At 33.5% G+C, this 24,514-nt stretch overlaps 1 protein-coding gene and 1 long non-coding RNA gene across 2 annotated transcripts in view; one reads left to right on the forward strand and one right to left on the reverse strand.

Moving 5' to 3' along the window:
- Positions 1-24,514, reverse strand: part of SEMA3A (semaphorin 3A) — a 463,873-nt gene that overhangs the window by 413,133 nt on the left and 26,226 nt on the right. The gene's annotated exons all lie outside the window — the stretch shown is intronic.
- LOC113911871 overlaps positions 1-24,514 on the forward strand; it is a 34,155-nt gene that overhangs the window by 6,119 nt on the left and 3,522 nt on the right. Inside the window, exon 2 of the long non-coding RNA XR_003516612.1 lies at positions 19,317-19,451. This is a non-coding gene — a long non-coding RNA (uncharacterized LOC113911871). The remainder of the gene's footprint in view (positions 1-19,316; positions 19,452-24,514) is intronic.

The raw sequence follows: 24,514 nt of genomic DNA on the forward strand, positions 1-24,514 counted from the left end.
CCCTCAGTTTGTTTCTCAGAGTCCATAGTCTCTCATGGTTCATCTCCCCCTCCGATTTCCCCCCTTCATTTTTCCCTTCCTACTATCTTTTTTTTTTTTTAACATATAATATATTACTTGTTTCAGAGGTACAGGTCTGTTTATATAATGCTAAAAGAACAGATAGTAAATTTTCTAGACAAACATGATTGTTTAAGAATAAAGATAGCTAAAATTTTATAGAACAAATTTTTAAATGATTACAAATTCCATTTGTCCTTATAAAGATATAAAGCGATCAGTTTAGGCATATGTTTCTCAAATTAGGTAGATTATAATTATTCAATCAGACTGATGTGAAAAATAAGGAATTCTAACCTTTCCTACATAACAAGTAATCTGGCCCTGTATTTGATGATTTATTAAACAAATAGGGTTCATGGAATGGATACATGAGAAACAACTTGGCTGGGAGGGCCAAGTGTTAGGGGATGATGCAGGTTCAAGGTAGAAATCATTTGTCTCAAAGACTTTCAAATTTTCTTCCCTATCCACACATACACAGAAGACGGTGAGAGTGTGTGTGTGTGTACACATGTGTGTGTTTTACTGTGTTAAAGTCAATATTTACTTTTGGCAAAGAAACAAACAACAAAGTTGTATAATATTTTCAAGATCTTTATGCTGTATGAGGCTTTAGAAGCCTTAAATATTTCAAATATGATTCATTATCATTATCCCAGACTCAAATAATATAATGGAATTTAGCATTAATAGCACTAGGCACAGATATTTAGAGAAATAATTTCTCTTAACCATCTAGCTGCCCTAAATATTTTACACAAAGGACAGCCCTAATTAGAGGACATTTGGGGAAAATACATGTTTTTTTAATGATTTTAAGTTTGTGTGTGGAGGAAAACTAAGTGTATTTAAACTTGCCTTTTCTGCCCATGACCACTTGAGAGGAAATCTAGTTTCCATAATTATGATTTACTGACACCTGAGTCATCAAATGATGTTTTATGTCCTGTTTGATGTTCACAGAGTCTTATGGGTCTGTTTTTTAAAGGTTTTCTTCTTTGAACTAAGAAGTCATATTTTGCCAAGTTTAAAATCTAACTAGTCTTCATAAAGCTTACACTCCTTTTCGAGTCAGAAATCATTGAATTTGAATGGAATTCAATGAAGAAAGCACTTTGTTCTTATTTACTTAGGCTAATGGGTAGAAGAAAAATGGAATATGTTCCAAAGAAGTTACAAAAAATTAAAAAGCAGAGCTTGAATGCCAAGGCTACCTAAATTTGATGATAGAAACATAATAAAACCAGCCTAAAAATTTAATTTACAATATGGAATAATAGATGAAGCCAGCTTCTGTAATTAATAACAGAAGGGAATATTGTAAAATTCAATTTAAGCAGAATTCATTGATATAAAGATTTAAAGACTTAAGTACTCTGCCTTCAAAGGGCTTCCAGTTGAGCAGGAGAGAAATCTACATAAGGAAACACTTATAATACATCATAATAGGTAAACTGATAGAACTACTTGCAGAATGACACAGAGGAGAAAGTGATGGCCTCTCCCTGGAGAAGTCAGAGCAGATTATACAAGATGAGGTATAGTTGTAATTGCACACTGAACAATGAATAGTTTTCTAAGTAGAGAAAGGAGCGAGATTCCTAGATGCCGTGTAAGTTTGGACAAAGCTTAGTAATGATGGGAACCATTCAATGTTTTAACATAGAAGTGACAAGATATGTGTTTTAGTAATCGATCAGAGTGCAAATTGTTTTAGAATGCTTCTCTTATGCAAATGGGGCAAAAATTAATACATTCATGACTGAACTTAAGCCATAGTTTCCTTTATCTACTTATTCTATGTCCTTTTGAGGGGCTAAATATTAAATTGTATGTGGAAACAATGGAAAAATTACTTATTCTGAAAGAGAAAATTGTTTATTTATCCACAAGTTTTTTCATTTGACTTCTCCAAACAGTTTTAAACTGTCTTTATGTTGGGTAAGTACCAGTAATTCAGTTTCATGACAGGAACCCAGACAAAGCAGAATCCCTGTGACTGTCATCTAAAACAGCTTCTCAGTTCTATGTGCTTTTATTTATCATCCTTCAGAATAAAAGATCACAAGAGGTTTTACAATAGGCTCTCTGGATGGTTGAGGTGATTCCCAAAGGGACCAAACAAAGAGTGATATATGGTAAATCAAAGGAAAGTAAGCTTAAGTGGCCAATCTTTCCTGGAAGACCAGCTGCAATAAAAAAGGAATAACAGGATGAACTGAAGTAGACAGAAATGGTAGATGGGATTTTGTGTCATTTGAGCTAGTAATTACATTTTATTGCTAGTATTCAAAGTAACTCCCTACTTTGTCCATTCTCCTTTGCATGTTTCTTTCAAGTTTGCAGTCTATTACTTAAACCGATATCGTAATTAAGATAGTCTTATGTAATATGCTCCTAAGACCAGATACTGTTTTTCCTTTTCAATGGTAGAACATATTTCATTTAAAAACTTTACAAATTTAATTTCAAAATTAATCTGATGCTTTTATAGCACTAATTTTCTATTTCTAGCTCTGATTTTTTTTTTAATAAAAGAGGAAAGCTACTTTAAAGAAAAGCATTAAAGAAAAGTTTTTTCTCTACAGTGGATGTTACATTATGATACATAAGAACAAAGTATTCCAGATAGACAATATTTTCAAAGAGGAATGCCAATACAAAAGTATCCTGAAATGTGCAGGAATCAGATTGATAGAAAAAAGCATACAGAACATCAAAGGACTGTAATATATGAATCTACCAAAGTATTTACTATAATCAGTTCTCATATGCTACTTTTCAAAATTAATTTCTCTATAATTATACGCCAGTCTACTATTGGTGTTTCCTCAGGCCAATGGACATTAACTGCTCCCCTAATAACCTTAGCTGATTTTTAAAAAGCTAATTTTAAAAAATTAAAGGAAATAAAAGTTGATGCCTACACAGATGAATAATGGGATAAAGTCTTTGTAAATCAAGCAATCCCTCCTGAAAAGGGCTAGAAAAAATATGTAAGCATTATATATTCTCAGAGACTTCCAAAGACCACAGACCACGGAGCATTCTTTGTTAATCAAAAGGAGGTTAAGTGCTATTCTTTCAGCAGTCAACAAATACGTATCAACTTCTGTCTGTTGTGGACATAAAATAGGAAGACCAAAATGAAGTGGATATAAATACTGTACTCAAGAATTCTATAGTGTGTTAGATATAACTTTATGTATGTGTCTGTATGTATAAAACAAAATAAAAAATAGAATAAGATGGCCCTGCAACATTGTATGTTAGGTTCAAACAATTCAATTGGCTTTTTTCACAACTTCAAGGCATCATACTAATGTGTTCTGATGGCATCCATAGAAGACGAGGCCTATAATTATAATGGGTGTGCCACAGTAATTATGGTTGTCATGTAGTTAAAATTACATTGGTTCATGGAGCTGTAATGGGTCAAATAACTTTTCCCTAAGCAAGATGTTGGGACTAACTTGAAGTATGAGCTACTTCATTATGTATATCATCACAGATGGCCAGGAAACCACTGGAAAGTCGTGCCTTTCAAACCTATAATTGTATAGCAAGAGCATTTCCCACCCCCCACCATCTGAGTAAGGACAGGGGATGTATTCCCTGAATACAGCTTTTGTGTGGTAGTTCATAAGATGGCATCCACCACATAGAAACAGTCAAGTGTTTGAGAGATCACAGTATGTCAGCAAGGTAATGACTATTACTTTAGGTTTCTCAGGCCTTGAAGACCCATATTCTGTATATTGTAATAAAATATTTTGTTAAAGCTTCCTTTTTATTTCAGCTTAATACAGATTTCATTGGCACTTCTTTATTAATATAGTTTACTCTTTCTAAATATGTATTAAAGCAACGTTCTGAAAGTATCAATATGTGTCAACTGTACAGAAGAAACTAAAGAAAGCGGGTGTTCCCCAGAAACTGTTATATAAGAGGGACCTGAGCAGGATGACACAGTGGTAATAATATAAAAGAGCTTCAGTGAGAAGGTGAACACTAAGAAGGCAGAGAGAACCCACTCGTTCACTGGTAATTTTCCTTCTGTAGTCCCTATTAAAAAGCTTATAAAAAAAAGGGTGAAAAAAGGCTTATTTTTAATATAGGTGAGAAAACTAACTATTTAGAGTCAGAGAGTTAAATAATTTCTACATTCATTGACTTCTCTGCTGGATCTAGCATGAACTTAGAATAAGGAACATTAACCACCTGTACCTGTCTCGGGTTGTTGTGATTTAAAGACCTAAAAGTAAGACAATAACAAATGGCTTTTCTCTTCCCTGTTTGTAGCTCTTAGAACATAGGTCAGAAATTAGAGAGGGAGAATATATACATAACATCTCCCTCTACCTTCCCCTTCTTTTGTTCTAAACCCATGGGCAATTCTCAGTGAAAAGGATACAGAAAGTACAGGAGAACATGGAAGGCCTAGGGCAAGTGACAGTTCATGTGCCCACTTGAATAAATTTTACCTTACTTTCATGCCTGCCTTAACTCTTGAGTATTTTAAGAAGTAAAACTATTTTGTTATTTTAGATTACTGACTACAGCGCTGGTTTTATTTACAGTGTTTTTACTGAGCATAAGCAAGGCAGCAGTCCTGATTATTTTATTTTGACAGAACAAATATGTGTGCTATGAAAATTTCTGGATCATGTCTGATATTAAAACAGAGCCACGAAAATAGATAGTTCGGATGAGACTTTCAAACAGTACTGCCAAAGGTTAGCCACCCACAAAGAAGATTTAGATTAAAGCTATAAAAAGCTTGCTTGTGGAATTACTAACTGTTGGAAAGTGGAAAAGGAATTAAATCTATAAACACCAAAAAATGGGTAAGATGATGTGCATGTGAAGATTTCTGACAATGTTAACAATGCTCTAAGTATCATAAAATACAAAAAAAAAAAAAAAAAGAAAAGCAAATGGAATTCATACTGGATTACTGAGCCCAGAGTACATTTACCTTTAAACATTGAAAATTTAAAAATAAGTATCTCCAGGTTAGAAAAATGCAATTAGTAAATTCATAATACAGGAGACAGAATCAATGCATTTATTTATATATTCAAATATTTAGGAGTACCTACCATGTGCTAGACACTACTTGGTAAAAGAATAAAGAAGTAAACAAATATTCTTAATAATTACATTTGGAGCAGAGGGCAGAAAGAAATAAGTAAAAATGTATTTTGTTAAAAAGTAATACACACCCATGGGTCAAAGATGATATAGCTGGTTGTATTTTTCCAACATAACTACAGTACCTCCCATCTGGCAGTCTCTTCTTAAAATGTAAGAAGAGAAGTGTATTGCCACCCCTTCTGTAATCAAAAGGTGACATGTATTCTTCCATCCTTGAATCTTGGCAGGCTCGTGAGGATGCTGGAGTATCACTATGTGTCATTTAAGGCTAGGTGATTAAGAGTGGTATAGCTTCTACCTGGTGTTCTTGGGACACTTGCCTTTGGAGTCCTGAGCTACCAGTAAGCAGACTGAATGTCTTGAGGTCATCATACCACAAGCAATTCTAAACTAACTCAGGTGGAGAAACCATTCAAGGTTTCCGAGGCTCAGAGACTACGGAAAGAAAAGGAGGCAGGACGATCTGCCTAACCCAGTAGCTTCAGCATTCCACTGTGCTAACTTCAGACATCATCTGACTGTATGAAAAACGTGACCCAGAACAGCCCAGCAAAACACTTCCCAAACTCCTGATCCGGATAATCAAGATATCAACATATCAAGATATGTAGAATATAGTTAAAGCAGAGCTTTGAATGATATTCATAGATATAAAGAAGGGTGAGAAATCACTTTCCTAAGTGAAATCACTTTTCCTAAGCTGTCATCTTAGGAAGGTAGACAAAGAAGAGTAAGTTATAACCTAATTATCTAGAAGAGAGAAAATAACAAAAATAAGAGGAAAAATCAGTGAAGTGAAAAATGACAAATCAACAAAGTCTGAAGCAATAAATTAATAAAGTTAACAAAACTGTTAAACCTCTAGCTAGACTGGTCATGAAAAAGGGAGAAAAATCACAAATTATGAATAACAGGAATGAAAGAAAAGGCATTGTTATAAATCACGCAGACATTAAAAGGATTATAAGGTGATTTACTGAACATCATTATGCTAATATATTTCACAACTTAGATGAAATAGGTGAATTTCTTATAAAGCGTAACTTACCAAAACTAACAAAAGAAGAAATGGAAAAATCTCAATAGCTTTATCTAAATAAAGTAATTGAATCCATTATAAAATTCCTCCCACAAAGAAAACTCAAGACCCAGATGGATATGCCAGTGAATTTTTCAAACATTGAAGGAAGAAATAATAACTATCTTATACAAATACTTTCACAAAATAAAGGACCATAGTCAAATTCATTTCAGGAGAGCAGTATACCTGATAATAAAACCTCACAAAGACAGAATGAAATAATATTGCCTCTAGACAGATCTTGTGAGTCTAGAAAACATCCTTAAAAAAGCCATTAGCAAATCTAATGTAACAACATATAAAAAAGGTCTATGCAAACTGACCGACTGTCTTATGCAAAACTGTTCAACATAAAAAAAAATAAACTGGTGCGATTCACCCACATTAATAGAATAAAAGAAGAAAATTTTATGATCATCTCAAAAGAGACTGAAGAACTTGATAAAATACAATTCTCACTATCGGTCAAAACTTTCAACATATTATGGTGAGAAGCAATGTTTCAACATATTATGGTGAGAAGCAATGTTTCTTAATCTTAAAAAGCCCATCTGTGAGAATCCTATTACTAATTTCAAAAGTGGTGAAGCATTAAACATTTATCCTCTACAACTAGGAATACAAGAAAAAGATGTTTAACCATTCCACATCTACTCAATATCATCATCATCAACTATTATCATCACCGACCACTCACCATCAACATTATATTTGAACTTTTAGCTGAAGAAAAAGGCAAAAAATAATGAAAACATACAAAATAGAAAAGAAGTAAAAAACATTTATAGAAAACATGATATATAAGTAGAAAACTCTATGGAAGCTACCAAAAAGAACTAGTAGACTTCTACATAAAGTTACCATCGTTATAGATTCAAGTTCCTTATACAGCTAACAACTCAAATTGTTATCAAAATTTTTTTAAAAATATCACAATAACATCAATGACATAAAAATATTTACCAATTTACTAAAGTTGTCAAGGCTTCTTCACTGAAATACCAACTACTACTGAAAAGATTAATGAAAACCTAAATAAACTGAGATATTTGATATTCATTCTCATCAAATTGAGCCATAGATTCAATGCAATCTCAATCAAAATCTCAGCAAAAGTTTTTGAAGAAATCAGCAAGCTATTTATAAAACTTATATAGAAATTCAGAGATAACCGGAATCTAAAAAAGAGGAACTTTTGAAGTATTTAAACTGTCTGATTTAAAGACTTACTTAAATTTGTGTTATCAAGACAGTACGATAATGGTATAAGGATTTACATCTGTATCAACAGAATAGAAAAGAGAGCCCCAGAATAAGGCTCACATATATATGTTCAATAGATTGTCAACCAAGGCATTGGGAGAGTTCAATGGGAAAAGTCTATTTAATGAATCATGCTAGAACAAGTAGGTATTTATATGAAAATAAAAACAAAAAATGAACCATGACCTTAACTCCCAGTAGAAAAAAACAATTCAAGATCTAATATAAAACTAAATATAAGCTATAACCATAAAATTAAATATGAAAATACAGGGAGATAGTTGCAAATTTGAGAGAAGCAAATATTTTTAGATAGAACACAAATACATCAACCATAAGATCAAGAAAATTCATAACCTGAACTTGATTAAAATTATAAATTTCTGTTTATCAAAAATATCATATAAAAATAAGGGGAAAGGAAGTCACACAATGGGAGGAAAATATTAAAATACAAATCTGACAAAATATTCTTATATATATCATATGATATATTCTTATCATATATATCTATTATATATACACTGTATATTATATATATGTATAACTTGAAGGGATAAACTAAAGACAATGATGTGAAGAACCACTTCATAAAAGACACACACATTTAACACTGTAAGTCACAGGGAACTGCAGATTAAAACCACAATGAGATACTCCTATACATCCACCAAAAAGGCTAAAATTTAAAAGGCTGACAATATCAAATAGTGATAAGGCTAGGGAACAAACAAAAGTAACATGATTCTAATGAAGATGCAAAATGGTACATATACTTCAGAAAAGTGTTTAGGTATTCTTAAGAAAATAAACATACATTTACCGTATGACTCAGCCATTTCATTTCTGGATATTTATGCCAGAGTAAGGAAAGCATATGTCTACCAAAAGGTTTGCAAAACAATGTTCACAGCAGTCTTATTCATGATTGTCCTATACTGGAAATAACCCATTACTATCAACAGGAGAATGAAGAGAAGTAACTGTAGTATATTCATAAAATAGAATGTCACTAAAGAAAAAATAAAGAACTGCATAAATGAATGAATGAATGAATAAATAAGTAAATAAATAAATGCAGAATAAATACAGAATAAATAAATACAGTAAAAATCTCAAAAACATAATGAGAGGAAAAGACAAGATACAAAAGAATATGTATTATATGATTCCATTATGTAATGCCCAAGACCTGATAGAACTACTGTATAGTAATTTAAAATCAGAAAGTAGATGCCTCTGTCAGAGTGACGAGGAGGGGAAAACTAACAGGACAGAGGGCTGAGTGGACCTTCTGGATTTCCTAAGGTGATGGAAATGTGCAGTATATTTTTAAGAACAATTATTACACATGCATACCCAAGTGCCAAAATTGTCAAAATTCACTGAACCGAACACTTAATATCTGTGCTGTCTGGGGTTTTAAAATTATATATTTTGATATAAAAGACAGGCTAAAGCAAAGGATTGGAAAATATATACCACACAAACATTAAACATAAGGGGGACGGAATGGATAGATCAATATCGGCAAAAATTTCAAGAAAAGCAGTATTATCAAAGAGGAATATTTCATGATTATAAAAACTAGTAAGAAGACTTAACAGTCCTAAGTGTATATGTACCTAATAATAAAATTTCAAAATATATTAAGAAAAAACTAGCAGAACTATACCCATAAATTGGAAAAATGCTTAACACAACAGGAACAAATTACTGATACATGCAATAACATGGATGAATCTCAAATGTGTTACTAGAATCAAAATGATACATGCTTTATGATTCTATTGATTCTATTATTATTCTATTAACCTTTACGATTCTAGGACATTCTGGAAAAGACAAAATCATTAGGACAGAAAATAGATCAGTGGTTGCCAGGGACTAAGAGTGGAGAAAGGATTTGACTACAAAGAGGTGTGGGAGAATTTGGGGGGATGGCTAAAATTAAAAAAAAAAAACAAGAAATAACAAATTTTATTTTTTTTTAAAGATTTTACTTATTTATTTGAGAGAGAGAGAGAGAACACAAGCAAGGGGAGTAGCAGCGGGAGAGGGAGAAGCAGGCTCCCCGTTGAGCAGGGAGCCCGATGCGGGACTCAATCCCAGGACCCTGGTATCATGATCTGAGCCCAGACAGACGCTTAACCAACTGAGCCACCCAGGTGCCCCAAGAAATAACAAATTTTAGTGAGGATGGGGAGAGAAAGGAACCCTCCTGCTCTGTTGGTAGGAATGTAAATGGGTCCACAAACTGTGAAAAAACAGTATAAAGGTTCCTTAAAAAAATTAAAAGTAGAATAGCATATGATCCAGTAATCTCACCCCTGGGTATTTAGAAACCAAAACTATGAATTTGAAAAGATATATGCACTCCAATATTTATTGAAGCATTATTTACAACAGCCAAGATATAGAAGCAATCCAAGTTTCCATCAGTACGTGAAAGGATAAAGAGGTAGTACACACACATATATACACACCCCAGAATATTACTCAGCCACCAAAAAGGATGAGATTGTGCCATCTGCAACAACATGGATGAACCTAGAGGGTATTATGCAGAGTGAAATAGGTCAGACTGAGAAAGACAAATACTACATGACTTCATTCATATATGGAATCTAAAAAACAAAACAAATGAATACACAAAAAGCAGAATCTGACCTATAAATGCAGAGAACAGCTGATGGTTGCCAGAGAGGTAGGGAGTGGGGGCATGGGCAAAATGGGTGAAGGGGAATGGGAGAGAGACTTCCAGTTATGGAATGAGTAAGTCAAGGAATAAAAGATACAGCATAGGAAACTGACTACAATCAATGATATTATAATAGCATTGTAAGGTGACAAATGGTAGCTACATTGTGGCAAGCATAGCATAATGTACAGAGAAGTTCAATCACTATGTTGTACATCTGAAACTAATGTAATATTTTGTGTCAATTATACTGGAATGAAACAATAAAAAAAAAGACTTGGAGAGTTGTACACTAACCAAAACTATACGGAGAAGTGAATTCTGAGTAATGTAGTGCCCAGCTTGACCAAGTTGACAATAAAATTATCTAGCACACCAAGTAAAACTCGGGCTGGAAGAGAAGGTTTCTGCTCATCACGCAGCTGTGACAGGGATGGGTAGGCTCCCACACCTCACCCCTGCCCAGGAGGGGAGCCCGGGTGGAAGCAAAGGGCAGGCTGGAGGGAAACCTATATGCAGTGATAAAGTTAAACACAGAGTAGGGTAAGGAAATGGAGAAAACAAGTATTGACTACTCTTTGTAAAAAGAATTTTGCTGTACAGGAATAGAAAAATAGAGCAGCAGCTGCAAGAAGAAAGTATGTCTTGAGTTTTGTTTTGTTTTTTCCTCTCTCTTTAAAGACAGAGAAACAACAGTATAATGTACACCATATTCTGACACAGAAAATCCAATAAAAAGAGAAAGTCAAAAAAAGAGTAGAGGCAGGAAAGAATGATTTCTTTGAGTAGATGTGATCAGACCTAACTGGAAAGTTGGGTCTTTGCTGACAGAGCTGACAATTTTATCTCCAGTGACGGCCAAGAAGTTGAAAGAGATAACACCACACAGGTGGGTGGGTAGATGGGGTGTGAAAGCTTTTGGAAGTCATCTTTCCATTGCTTCTATCTTCTCAGTGAATAAATGCAAGGTCATCAGCTACCAGTGAAGATGCGGGAGGCATTATCAAAAGTTTAATTTAGAAAAGGGATAAAACTGTGTTCTAGGGGAGGAGGAGCGTGAATGACTCATGCAACGTAATGTGATTTGTAGGCAGCATGAAGGACTTCCTTGAGGTTCATGACCACCAGTGTAAAGAGAGACCGGTCAGCATGGGTGTGGTTTTCCCTACTGTTCAGCTGTATGGGTTCAGGGATGCAGTAGGTGGAGAACTGGTTTTAATTATAGTTGCCAAACGCTTAAAAGTGAAAGTTTGGCAAGGAAGCCTAGAGTTTATCAAAGATAGGGATTTTAATGATTGACCATGAAATTTAATCTGGAACATAACCTTTAATGCACTGTGGGATTCATTTTATATGTCATGAGAAAACAGCAATGATTAATTTTTTCAACCATTCTGGCTTCAGTTATATTTAAAAGATGATGTTTAGGTAGCTATTTCCTATACAACAATTCTAAAAATACAACAAAGATATTTTGAATCAGTGAAATGTATATTAGGAATCATCAGAAAAAATGTCTTAATATTATATTTCCTGAATCAGGTAAAACTTTATATAGCACTTGACATTTTCCTACACAGTTTCACAAATATTAGCTCATCTTTTTTTTAAGCTTCTATTTATTTATTTGAGAGAGAGAGAGAGAGAGAGAGAGAGAGAGAGCGCGCACTGCAGGCAGGGGGAGGGGCAGAGGGAGAGGGACAAGCGTACTTTGCACTGAGCATGGCACCGAAGAGGCGGCTTAATTTCACAACCGTGAGATCATGACCTGAGCAGAAATGAAGAGTCAGACGCTTAACTGACTGAGCCACCCAGACGCCATTAGTAGTAAGTTTTAGTTATATGAATAATTGTTCAGTTATAAAAATGCAGTTAATACTTGCTTACCTTCATAGTAAATATGTATACACACATATATATAGTTTATAATTTCTAACAATATCTCTATATATAATATATATAAATATAATATAACACACACACACAATTGGGTATAAAACAGTCTCTTCTGCAAATATTTTCTTACTTCCCTGAAGTGAGCGCTTTTGAAGGGATTCTTGTATAACTTTTTTTCCTTTAAATATACACTGCTGTGGTCACATTTGCATGCCTTCTTCGAAATGGATTCTTTTTTAACTAGCAACCTGTCTTGGAAAGATTTATTTTGTAAATTCAATCACATTCCTTTTTAACAAGTTGAAAGACTTCCATTACATGAGACTACTCTAATTTTTTCTAACAGTCTTGTCTTGATAAGCATTTGTTTTGTTTGTAGCTTTTCAATATTCCCAACAATATTTTTAGGAATACCCTGGTACATATCTTTTTGCTGACTGATTAGAGTATATACTTAACATAAATCCTCAGAGGGAGAATTGCTGGGTTAAAAAAATATATATGCAACATACATAAATAACATTTCTCCTAGACCAAGGCAGAAACTTTTTTTTCTTCCCTTTTGGGAAACAAAATGTCCCCTTTGGGTGAGATTTAAAGTCAGATCCATGGGTAATGAAAGTTACTGTTGTCAATTTTGAATCATTCAGGAAGAGATTTGCCCAGATATCACAAATAACTCTTAAATTGATTACAGATGCTTATAGCCCTAAACTATTGTTGTGTAAGTGAAACTAAATCATTAACTTAAGATTCAGATTACTCTTAGGGTGAGAGTTGTGATTTTTATAGAGCATGACAATAGATAGAAATTGGCTTTATATGTGAATGAGTGTTTCATGCAGAAGGAGCTAAGTTCTTTTTGTACTGGAAGTCTCAACAATCCCTGAAATCCAGTACTGCTTTATGAAGTTGTATGATTTGAAAATTTAAAACAAATTTTTCACAGTATATTTGCCTTGGCAAAACTCTTGCTTGAAAATCACGGATGACCCAGTTGTATGCTCAGTTCATGTTCATTGAACACCTTACTGGAAATAGGAACATAGTTTCATTTTTTAATGCATTATCCCTCTAATTTTCCTTCTTACAAGTTAGGTTGATGAAGAAGTTGAAAGTCTTTCTTTTAATCTTATTCAGTATCACTATATTTTCCCCAAATAAATGAAATTTGTAATGCCTGTTCCTCTTCTCATACTGATAATCTCAAATTAATTTAGTAGTATTTAATTTGTCATTTTTCAAATCTATTTAAAAGTTTTTTAAAATCTTTCTCTTTACTTATTTAAATCTATCTTTAACTTCTTTTTACTAATCAGACTGAGTACAAATAAAAGATTCATATAAGGAACACACTTTTGTTCTATCATTCTATAAAGCTTAAATGTTCAACATTTGGCAAGACAGAACAAGCAGTTACCAAGTAGACTCAAGATTATTTTAAGGCAAGATACAAAGGAAATTAAAATAATTTGAGTTTCTGACATAGACCACTTCCATGTTACTCCAGATGAGTGATCTGCCGTTTAAGACTTGTTTTATGAAGACAATAAGGTCATGGAACCCTAATGGAGAATTGAATCCAACAGTCCTGAAAGGTATCATATACCTTGTCAGTATGATGTGGCCATTGGAAAGCATTTGTACACTATTCCCAGGAACACTCATATAGTATGTAGTGGCATAAGTCATAATACAAATCTGGTGTTTTTGTGGCCCAGGTGTTTCATGATGATTTCTATCTGGTTGCTCTGCTTCTTTTCTAAACCTAGTGACTCCTTTTTAATTGACCCTCAGCATGAAATATAGCGTCATGCTACTATTTAGTAAGAAGAATTAGTTAAGTTTAAGAATTAATTTAAAAAGTCTTTAGAAGCCAAAATATGTAGTAGGACACTCACTGACAACTATGTATTTTGCCACTGGCACCTCTCCATGGGGGTTACTGATAAACGGCCAAGCAAACAGCAGCAACAATTCACCTACCTGTTTTCCCTGAAGCAGCATGATGGATGCAAAGTTCATCTGTCACTGACCAGCGGTGTCATTTTTCTTTTTCCTTCACAACTTGCCTGAACTTGGTGCCCTGGGTCACTTGTCACTCTCTGTGCCATTTGTGCACATAAACAGGGGTCTGTTTCTCGGAAGTAAATCTTTGTAAACTGTCAGAGTCTTTCCTCTTGTTAATATTGGAAGTTCACAGGGTAACATCCTCACATATTTGTAGCAGGTCACTTTACCAGTGATAGCTTGAAATTTTATATGTTAACCTAGTCCATAATTCCCCAATTTTTTGATTCATCTTTATCAAAGACAAGGGAATTCAGAAAGAAATAAAAGTTGTACCTTTACACACATCAAATACCTGCTGTTATGCAAATTAAACAGTAAGAAGCATGGAAAGAGAGATCCTCTGAATCTAGTTTCAGAGGAAATTATGGTTAATAAAGACTTTATTTCACAGTTTGAATGACAAGTAGACCTCGTCCTAATTCACACAGACCTCGTCCTACATTCTCTCTGTGCAAAGTCAAGAAATGGCATATAATGGGGCGCCTGGGTGGCTCAGTTGGTTAAGCAACTGCCTTCGGCTCAGGTCATGATCCTGGAGTCCCAGGATCAAGTCCCGCATCGGGCTCCCTGCTCAGCGGGGAGTCTGCTTCTCCCTCTGACCCTCTTCGCTCTCGTGCTCTCTATCTCTCATTTTCTCTCTCTCAAATAAATAAATAAAAGCTTTAAAAAAAAAAAAAAGAAATGGCATATAATGGAGCCACCTGAAAGAAACACTCCTGGTATTAAATAGTCTTTCAGTATTTACAAGATCTCAGTAAGGAGTAATCTGTAATCAAGAATAGCTGTTTGCCTTTCTTTGCAAAAAAAAAAAAAAGTTGCATGAAAGAACATCTGCTAATAAGCCAAAGAAAGTTGTTATGAAAAGATCACATCAATGAATCAAACTTGACTTGATTAGATGATTTAATTCTAGTTACACTTTTTCTTTTAGAAGAGGAAGAAAACAATGCCTGTTCTTGATATTATAGTATAATTTAAACTTTTTTTAAAAGATTTTATTTATTTATTTGAGAGAGAGAGAATGAGAGACAGATAGCACGAGAGGGAAGAGGGTCAGAGGGAGAAGCAGACTCCCTGCTGAGCAGGGAGCCCAACGCTGGACTCGATCCTGGGACTCCAGGATCATGACCTGAGCCGAAGGTAGTCGCTTAACCAACTGAGCCACCCAGGCGCCCAATAGTATAATTTAAATCAAGAAGAAGAAAACTGCTGTATCAAAAAAAAAAAAAAAATAGATGCACTGAAGCAATCATTACAGCAATGAAAGATGCATCCACAATATACATGCACCAATTATTTGACTTTTTTTTTTTAAGTTTGCCTCAATTCTTTCTTTTGCTTACGGTCAAAGTGTTAATGGTTTTGAACTTTTCCTGAAAAAAGTAAAGGAAAAAACGTACATGTATAAAATATGAAAACTGTAGAAATCTTAGTGCAGTTTGGGGAATATTTTCTCTTTCTGCCTTTATTCTGTGTTATAATTAAGTGGGGGGTTTATTTATAGAAGATGTCAAGTGTCATTACACTAAGACTTTAAAATATTTACACTGTGAATTCATAAAACATTTATCAGCCACAGATAAGTCCTTGCTTGGCCTTGACCAAAAAGCAACTAACTTTGAGGTGAGAGTTTGTTATTTTCTAAGTATTCATTGACCATACAGTTCACTGTCGTGCCATTCTTTAAGTGAAGACCTATGCCCTTAGAAGAAGAGTGACCAGTTGTTTTACCCAGAGAAGTTCAGGGATCGACAGTTCTAATTATTACGGCAAGTTGAATGTTCCTAAAACAATAACTTTAATTATAATTTTCGAACTCATGATATTAGTGATAGCATGAATACATTAAAAGTTATTTATAGCATGATTATACTGAAAAAAATAGAAAATTTTTACCAATAATTAGCAGGTATTGTCTATCCACATTATGTTTATGATGTCTTTCTTGGGCTTTGTGTAAAGCATCAACAATAGAAAAACACCCAAAATGACAAAAAAAAAAAAAAAAATCCTTATCCATGCTGCTTACCAGAACTATTTGACTCTGATTTTTCCTGCCATCTGGTGGCAAGATCAAAACTCAGAAAATATTCAACCATATAAACAATGCCCTCTAATTTTAAATCTTTTTACCACTGTCAAACAAAGTACACTCAAATTTATTTTATATGATGTCAGTAGTGGAAATTAATAAATCTGGTTACTACATGTGTAATCCAAATAAAAACAGTTATTAGTAACACCCTGAATATTAGTATAATTTTTAAAACTATAATATAGATACTATAATGCTCTAAAGGTAAGATCTCAAATAAATATTAACAATTTAGCTGGTATCACATTTGCATGTCAATAATACCTCTCATTTTACCACACTGATTATATTAATAAATTTAAGGGACAATGTTGTGCCATATTAATTCCTAACAGAAAGTTGAATTTGATTAAAATATGGAAGATAGTTTTTCAGCAAGAATATGCTAGAAATATCAGAACTTTCCTTCTTAATTTTCAAAATAAATTTGATGGGATGGGGATGAATACTTCTTTCTGAAGATGTTTAAAATTCAAACAGAAAGTTTACATAAAATTGTGTTTACTTTTGTCTTAAATACTGTATAAGTTAAATAATTTGAATACATTCCATTCAATGAGAGTACAAAATTTATGTCATAGCATGATTTTCTTTGCTTTAATAGCATCACTCTTTAAAATATTTTACAGAAATATTTTACTGAACAAAATATATTGGACAAAAATATTTGAGAGAATGTATGATAATTTAATACTACTAAATGTTCAAAAAATACTGCTAAATGTTCAATAGATGCTTGATTAATAAAATATTTTTATAACTCTACAGTAATTTAAAAGGTATAAGAAATATTGTCATGTATTACATGTTAAGTTCAGTCAAGCAATCCTGAGTCAGTGACAGCAACAGCAAGCAAACTCCATTCTTTCAAGGACTTTTCTTTTCCCCCCAGAGAGATAATCTCTAAATTTCAATATGAGCAATTTCTCCTTACAATTTGGTTGCAAGTCTCTTATCAATACATTTGCATATAATTGAAGAGAATAGCCTTAAGTTTATGTAAAGTTTAGAACTGAATTATAAGAATGTCCTCAAATTAATCATTGTAAACAACTTTTAAAAAGTTATGAGTTGTATTTTTCTAAATTTCAATAGTAAAAACCTGTTCTGTTTTGTAGACGGAAGAAGGAAGAGCTAGAAAAAAATTTAACCAATGTAATAACCAAAAATTACCTTAACTTTCATGCTAATGAATTTTCTTTCTTACCTAGTTGGCAGTAGGCAATAGCTAAAATAGCCTGTGAGACAGCTGAATGGCTGATTCATGCAGGTCATATGGATACATGTTCTGTCTACACAGCATAAACTGAAATGGAAATTTGGCAGCTACCCAATTTATGTGATCCTTGACAATTCAGGCCTTAAAGTAGATTTAACACTTGTGAACGAGATGCCTAAATATAAGGATGTTTTGGATGATATTCTAAAATTATTTTATGCACTTCATAACTTGTTAAATTCTTCTATGGGAAAAGAAAATATTTAAAAAGCAAAAAATAGCTGCCTTTCTTATTTCTGATCCCCTATGCTTATAAAGATATGCCTATAAAAATAAATTAGATACTCAGACATCTAGGCTTTTTGAATCAAGAGAACTTGGGGGCTAGAAGATGAATGAAGTTTTAATACGGTATAATCTATTATTCCACTTAAATGCCCAAAGAAAATCTAGGTTTTAGAACTCTTGGGGTCCTAAATTAATACAGGAGTCATTCATTAAAATTTTTGAGCATTTATTTGTCCGATAGTATGATGAAGCCAATGCCTAAGGAGGCACCATCATCTCTTAACCATTTAACTTGGAATGGGCTAGATACCAAATGATGAAAACCCCACCATGTAAAACTAAGAATCTAATTTAAGATTCGAATTTTATGAATACTTGGTGTTTAATAAACATTGATATATTGATTTATGTAACTGTACACTATAGTAAAGCCTTTTAAAAATCATTGCATTAAATAAAGTTTTCAATTGAAAAATGAAAGTCTGGATTTTATTTTCATACAACCTACACAAATAATCACAATGTATTTGGCTTTATTTACATTTGATAGCTGTAACATCACTTCAGTGCTTTGTAGGGATGCACAAATAGATCCCCATTTGTACATTAAAGAGACTTATTTAATCCCTGCACAATTACAAAATTTTGTAATTCAAATCTTATACCTATTAATGATAAAAACCTGAGGCAAATGGACCCAAAGTGACTTGACTCATGTCAACTATTAAGTGATAAGGCCATGACACTCAAACTCAGACCTTGAGATACCACACATACCAATTTGTGTGTCTTATCTAAATATACAGGAATTTTGGTATCAAAGATAAATGAGCCTCAATCTGAGATTCGCCACTGAACACCTAGTACCTTGAACAAATCTCATGATAGTGCTATCTCTAGTGTGGAATGGAGTGTCAGGAAGGGTGGAGAATAGAAAAGTGGCAAATTTCCAGCATCTCCTGAGTCAGTTACTCCTCAAGTACAGGACAGACTCTTGTTCAGTTACATACAAATGAATTCCATATCTATGTAGCTATATATGACCATTTGTCAAATGTCAGTCTGTAGCTCCTCTGCTCTATCACGGATACTCAAGGTCTGAGTGCAGAGCAAACTCTAGGGAAGTTGCTGATACTAGTTAATGGATTAGAAAGTAGTGGAAGATATAATATTTAGAGGAGGAAGAGTTGTCTTTTTTTCTTTCTTAGTAACTCTGAAAGACCAAAAATAGTGCCCATTTCATAATGTTTCAAGTTATTTGAATACATAGGAAATCCGAATTGAAATGATGTTTGTGATAAAATCCTTAAAAATTGAGCTAGACAATTTATAAGTTAGGCATATCTAAGAGAGTAGCAACTAATAATAAACTAGAAGAATTATAACAATATACTGTAATAAAAGTTAAGTGAATGTTATCTCTCTCTTAAAAACAACCTTACTGTACTGTGCTCACCCTTTTTCTTATGGTGACTTGAAGTGATAAAGTGCCTACATGAGAAGATGCCGTAAGGTGAATGTCATAAGCATCGTGATGAAGCGATAGGCTACTACTGACCTTCTGATAATTCATCAAAAAAAGGATCATCTGACTCCACCACAAGGATGTCTGGGGGTAAGTGAAACCAAGGAAAATGACACCACAGGTAAGGGGCACTAGTGTGTGTAAATGAAGGGAGAGGTATCATCTGGGCACGAGACCAGGGGCTCAGTGTACTTGACTTTTAGGCCCGGTACTTCCACTGAGTGGTAGTGTAGCCTTAGGAAAGACTTTGTGTTCACTCCCTATCTTTTCAATTGTGTAGATGTTACATCAAATTCTATGTTGAAAGATGGTAAATTATATGAGTAACTTTTCATCTTCTCTACACAGAAGCGTTATAAGCCCAGGAAGATTCTAAGTTGTGAAATGCCTCATGTTTATACCAAGGGAGTGATTTTCCTTCTGTAGCCTTTTGGTAAAAACAACATGTCTTAACTGCTCATTTAACATGCACGGCAGCTTTTATTAGTGTCCCCCTTTAAAGAGAAGAAATGGATATTTAAAAAATTTATTTAACTTCATCATTTATCATATCGATGCCATTAATTCTGAGAAAAAAGTTACTAGTCAGGGTAGCTCTTTTTGCTATGTAAATGATAGAAACAAATAAATGAGATTGACATTTTACTTTTTAACTTTGATTGCTTTTTTAAAAATATTCTAGCAATTATTTTTCAACTTACATACTGTGATTGCCCACCCCACTTCTCCACCTGGCCATTCATCCTCTAGGTTTCACATAGTGACCTGACACCTCCCACTCTCACTAAATTATTTTGAGTGTATATCTAAGACCACCAGCCTCTCGGTACCTGCCTTTAAATTATATATATATAAATTATCTATTAAATTATATATATATATATATATACATACACACATACACACACACACACACACACACACACACACATAATTTTGTCCTTGCTCTGTATAAAAATCCTCCAAGGACTCATCACATTCCAACATGTAGTAGCTCATTGTTGTGTTGCATAAAGTTGTGGTATCAGTAAGAAAAGGTCATGAAAGATGTGAACTAAGTTGCAGTTAAAAACATATTCATATTTCTAAACAGTCTCAAGTAGTGAAATAGTTTATCTACTGAACTATTGAAAACAAGAAAGAGTCCCACTGGATCTGTTGATAAAGGGCAAATTCTCCACAGGATGGGGACCAGTACATTTTATTTATGCTTTATTTCTTTAGCATAAAAGAAAAATAATAATGATGGGTTGCAATGTTTTAAGGTTCTCTCTAAAGAACTCAAGTTGTTTTTCAAAAAAAGAAACAAAAAATAACTTAAATAACCTTTGTAGCAGGTGAACAATAAATATCATCAACTCTAGTAGAGATGAAAGAAAGTAGGTATGATTCAAGTCAACAGTGTGAGACAAATCAATTTAAAAAAATACAGGGTCTGAATTACGGATTTCTTAAAGATTTCCTTGACACTTTGAACAACTTTTGGATCCAATACAAGTTTTCTAACTTCCTCAGAACATTTTAATTATCTTAAGGAAATATAATTTTCTTCAAATTATGATTTACTCAATAAAATGTAAATATTTGTAACATATAAGCTTTCAGAGGCATTAGAGAGGGTTTCATCAACTCAACTCAACAATACTATTAATTCTAATTTTCAAAATATTAAGAATTCTTGACTGAGTATTTTTAAAGCTCATTTAAAGGCATGTGCTATAATCACAGATGTACCCTTCCACTAAACTTTCTAATCCTGCAGATCGAAAGGCAAATAAAGCAATGGGACAGAAGTTTGGCTTTGTTTCTTTGACTTGACAGATTCAGGAACCAGTAATATGGTACCATCTTTGTGTCATAAATTATGTTTTCAGGAATTTTTCCAAAAATATTATGAAGTATGGGGAGCTATAATTTGCTAATCAATCCTGAGAAAAAATAAAAATGAGAAGAAATAGTAATAATAATAATAATAATTTGAGGAGAATGTCATGTGATTTTTGGCTATTCTATATCTGTTTTTCTAAAATCTAGCTATGAAGCAAAGAATATAAACTCATTTACCCTCTCAAATCTCATCATTCGGTAAAATTGAGTTAAATAATTATTCACAACTTAAGTCTCAGAGACTTTACAATGTTCCCAGTACACTTATTGACTTGTTGACTTGGATACCAGCAGTTTGAATTATAACCTCCTGTCCCATTTGATCAGTATTTTACAGCTTTATTATATGCTATCTAAGTTAAGACACATAAGGCTCTGAGGACAGACAGGATTTTTTTTCCTCATTCAAGAATAAGGAAGCCACGGATCTCAAAGGAAGTCCGTGCAGGAAATAGAAGAGCTGGGGTTTCAGCATCTTGGTTTCAGTTGTTATTTGTGACTCCTTGCAATTGACACCACAGTGTACCAAAATATGAAACTGAATCACATAAGCTTCACTGAAATGCCTACACTCATACGCAAAGATGGACTCAAAACTTCAAATCAGGAGAACCCCCGAGATATGCAGTTGGAAAGCGGGTTTATTTATTCCTACACTTTTAAAATAGTTTTCTTTTTATAAAATTATTTTAGCATCCTAAAGATAACCTCCAAATTCATAGAGTATATGTCATTTTCCTTATTTAAGAAAGCATAATGTGCTTCAAGTATACTTCATTCTAAATGCCATCTAATACACATGACGCTCTATACATGGGACGTGAAATGAATTGCAGATTAAATATGTTGATCAATGTTCTTAGTGAGCAGTCTGGAGCTGCCTTATGTTTCAGTCACTTATACCTTTAAAATGTGATTCTTATATTCAGTGTGTTTAAACATTCAAATAGAGAAAATTTCAAGGATTTCCAATGAATATCCTGCTGTGTCCCACCAGGAGTAACAAAATAACAGCATAAGAAGACGACAAGATTTAACTTTTGCAAAATTATAATGTTGCCCCTTGCAAAGAGCACATTTTTGGTGGGTAATTTTCCATCATGAATATGTATTTTTGATGTACAAATACTTGGAAAGCTCTTTTTTACAGCTGTCTTCACTTCTTTTGAATAAGGCAAACTTTAGATGCATAATTTAGGATACTTATGCATGGAAAGATAATATTTTGTGCATTATAATCAGCATAGGCTATGAACAAATAATGGAGAAATGTGCCTTATCCACCTTCCTTTAAATTATGTAGTGACTTTTTACGACCAAAATAAACAGAGGCTTTCTGAGAAGGGTTAAATCTACTTTAGAATATATAACTACTAATGTTTAGCTAATTTGAATACCATTAAGATGGAGTCAGTTCAAATGAAAAGAAAATTAAAGCACATAGGGGAAGTGAATTCATCTCATGTTTATAAAAAACAAACTTATAATTCATTTTGTTCTTTGATTCTAATTTCTCACTTAATCCCAGGTTGTTCAATTCTCTCACAATTTGTAAGTTTACCATCTTGGCCACAAAGACCCATGTTTCAATAGCAGGATTTAGAGGTTCGAAGATTCTACTGCCTCAGGAATACTGTTAAAATTTTGTGATATTCAGTTTTTTGTACGTTTATTTTGATGCTGAGTTATCTCTTAAGCCACTTCTTTTTTTCAAAGTATTGGTGATAGCTAATATATCTTAATCATTCCTCTCTCTCCATGAATAGATAATGCCTCATATATGACTAGCACCTTACAATTTACAAAGCATTTCCCCATGTGGTATTAAGCACTGACGTGTTACATACTGAATGTCTTTTCCCCCCCTCACAAAAATATACCTTATTACCAAAGCAGCCTGAGGAATTAACAAAAGATGTATGGCCTGATTTTCAGTTTATATTACATTTTTAGGATACCGCTGCTATAATATTTTATAGTGTAGCATATAATTCAGGGGTTCATATTAATCAAGCAAGAAAAAAAATGACAAAATTTTACATATAGCAACTGTGACTTCTGGAGTCTTCCCAAGGAATTTTATGTAAAGAAGCCAAAGTACCCCTGAAAGAATGTGAGAGACTAATTTTCCATGATCACTGATACTGACATTAGCTCAACAGGACTATTAGAGACTCTTATTTTTGAAATTAGAAGAGCTGTAGTCTGTTCTTTTGTCTGGCTGGTTTCCTTTAAGTCACATTTATTCTTCCTTACAGTCTGGCATTTTTAATTAGTCATGTTCCTCAAGACTTTGAGTGGGTCTGTAATAATAAAGACCCTTTTAAAAGCAGAAACAAGTTACCACATATGGATGCCTACTCCACTCTATAGCTCACAATCAGGATGGACCCAAAGTTTTAAAAAAAACAAGAGGACTCTAGTAAAAAAAAAAAAAAAAAATGGCTGAGAAAGAGTCTGCCTCATAGTCTGTATAGCATATGTTCAACCCACAACCTCTCCAATTGTAACTGACATCTCCATCTCTCTCCAGACAGAAAAGAAGTGTTTCAGAGCCCCTCCACCTAGGTTATTGACTTTGCTTGCCCATATTTTCAAAAATTCTCTCTATACTATCTTTTCCTGTCCTCTTACAGATTGAAGTTTCCTCCATTTTAATAATTTCCCCTCAATATTCTAGTCTTTATAATTTCATTCAGCATCTCTCCTTTAAATAACCATCGACCTTTTTGAAACAGCAGCCTAACTGTATTTTCCATGTCCTAACTCCTTTCATTTCTCCACACACTGAATGTACATTCTGCCTGCACCACTTTAAGGAAATACTTTTTGAAAAACTTACCAGTGGCACCTCATATTACAATCCTTATAACCACTTAAAAATTTCTAAACAATTTCACTTCAGAAGAATTAGACTCCATTGACCTTTGTTCCTTAAAACTTGACCTTCTGAACCTTCTCTTTACATTCTCCTCAGTGTTCAAATGTGTTGAAGTTCCATCAATAATTTTCTGCTTAGGATGACTTTTCCTTCATTCTTTGTTAAGCACCTGTTCAACTGAGAATCAAATCAAACTGACCTATATAAAGCCTTCTTTTCTTTCATGTTCCCATGAACTGCTGTAAGACACATGCTGTGTCTGTGCCCATACTGTGGGCATAGACTCATTGCCCATTGCACTTAACTATATTAATAACATGCATTACAATATAACTATATTCCTATTTCCTCTATCGATTGTATGTATCCCTGTTATTCTGCCAGG

Source organism: Zalophus californianus, chromosome 12 (assembly GCF_009762305.2).
Source record: "Zalophus californianus isolate mZalCal1 chromosome 12, mZalCal1.pri.v2, whole genome shotgun sequence".
Lineage (NCBI taxonomy): Eukaryota > Metazoa > Chordata > Mammalia > Carnivora > Otariidae > Zalophus > Zalophus californianus.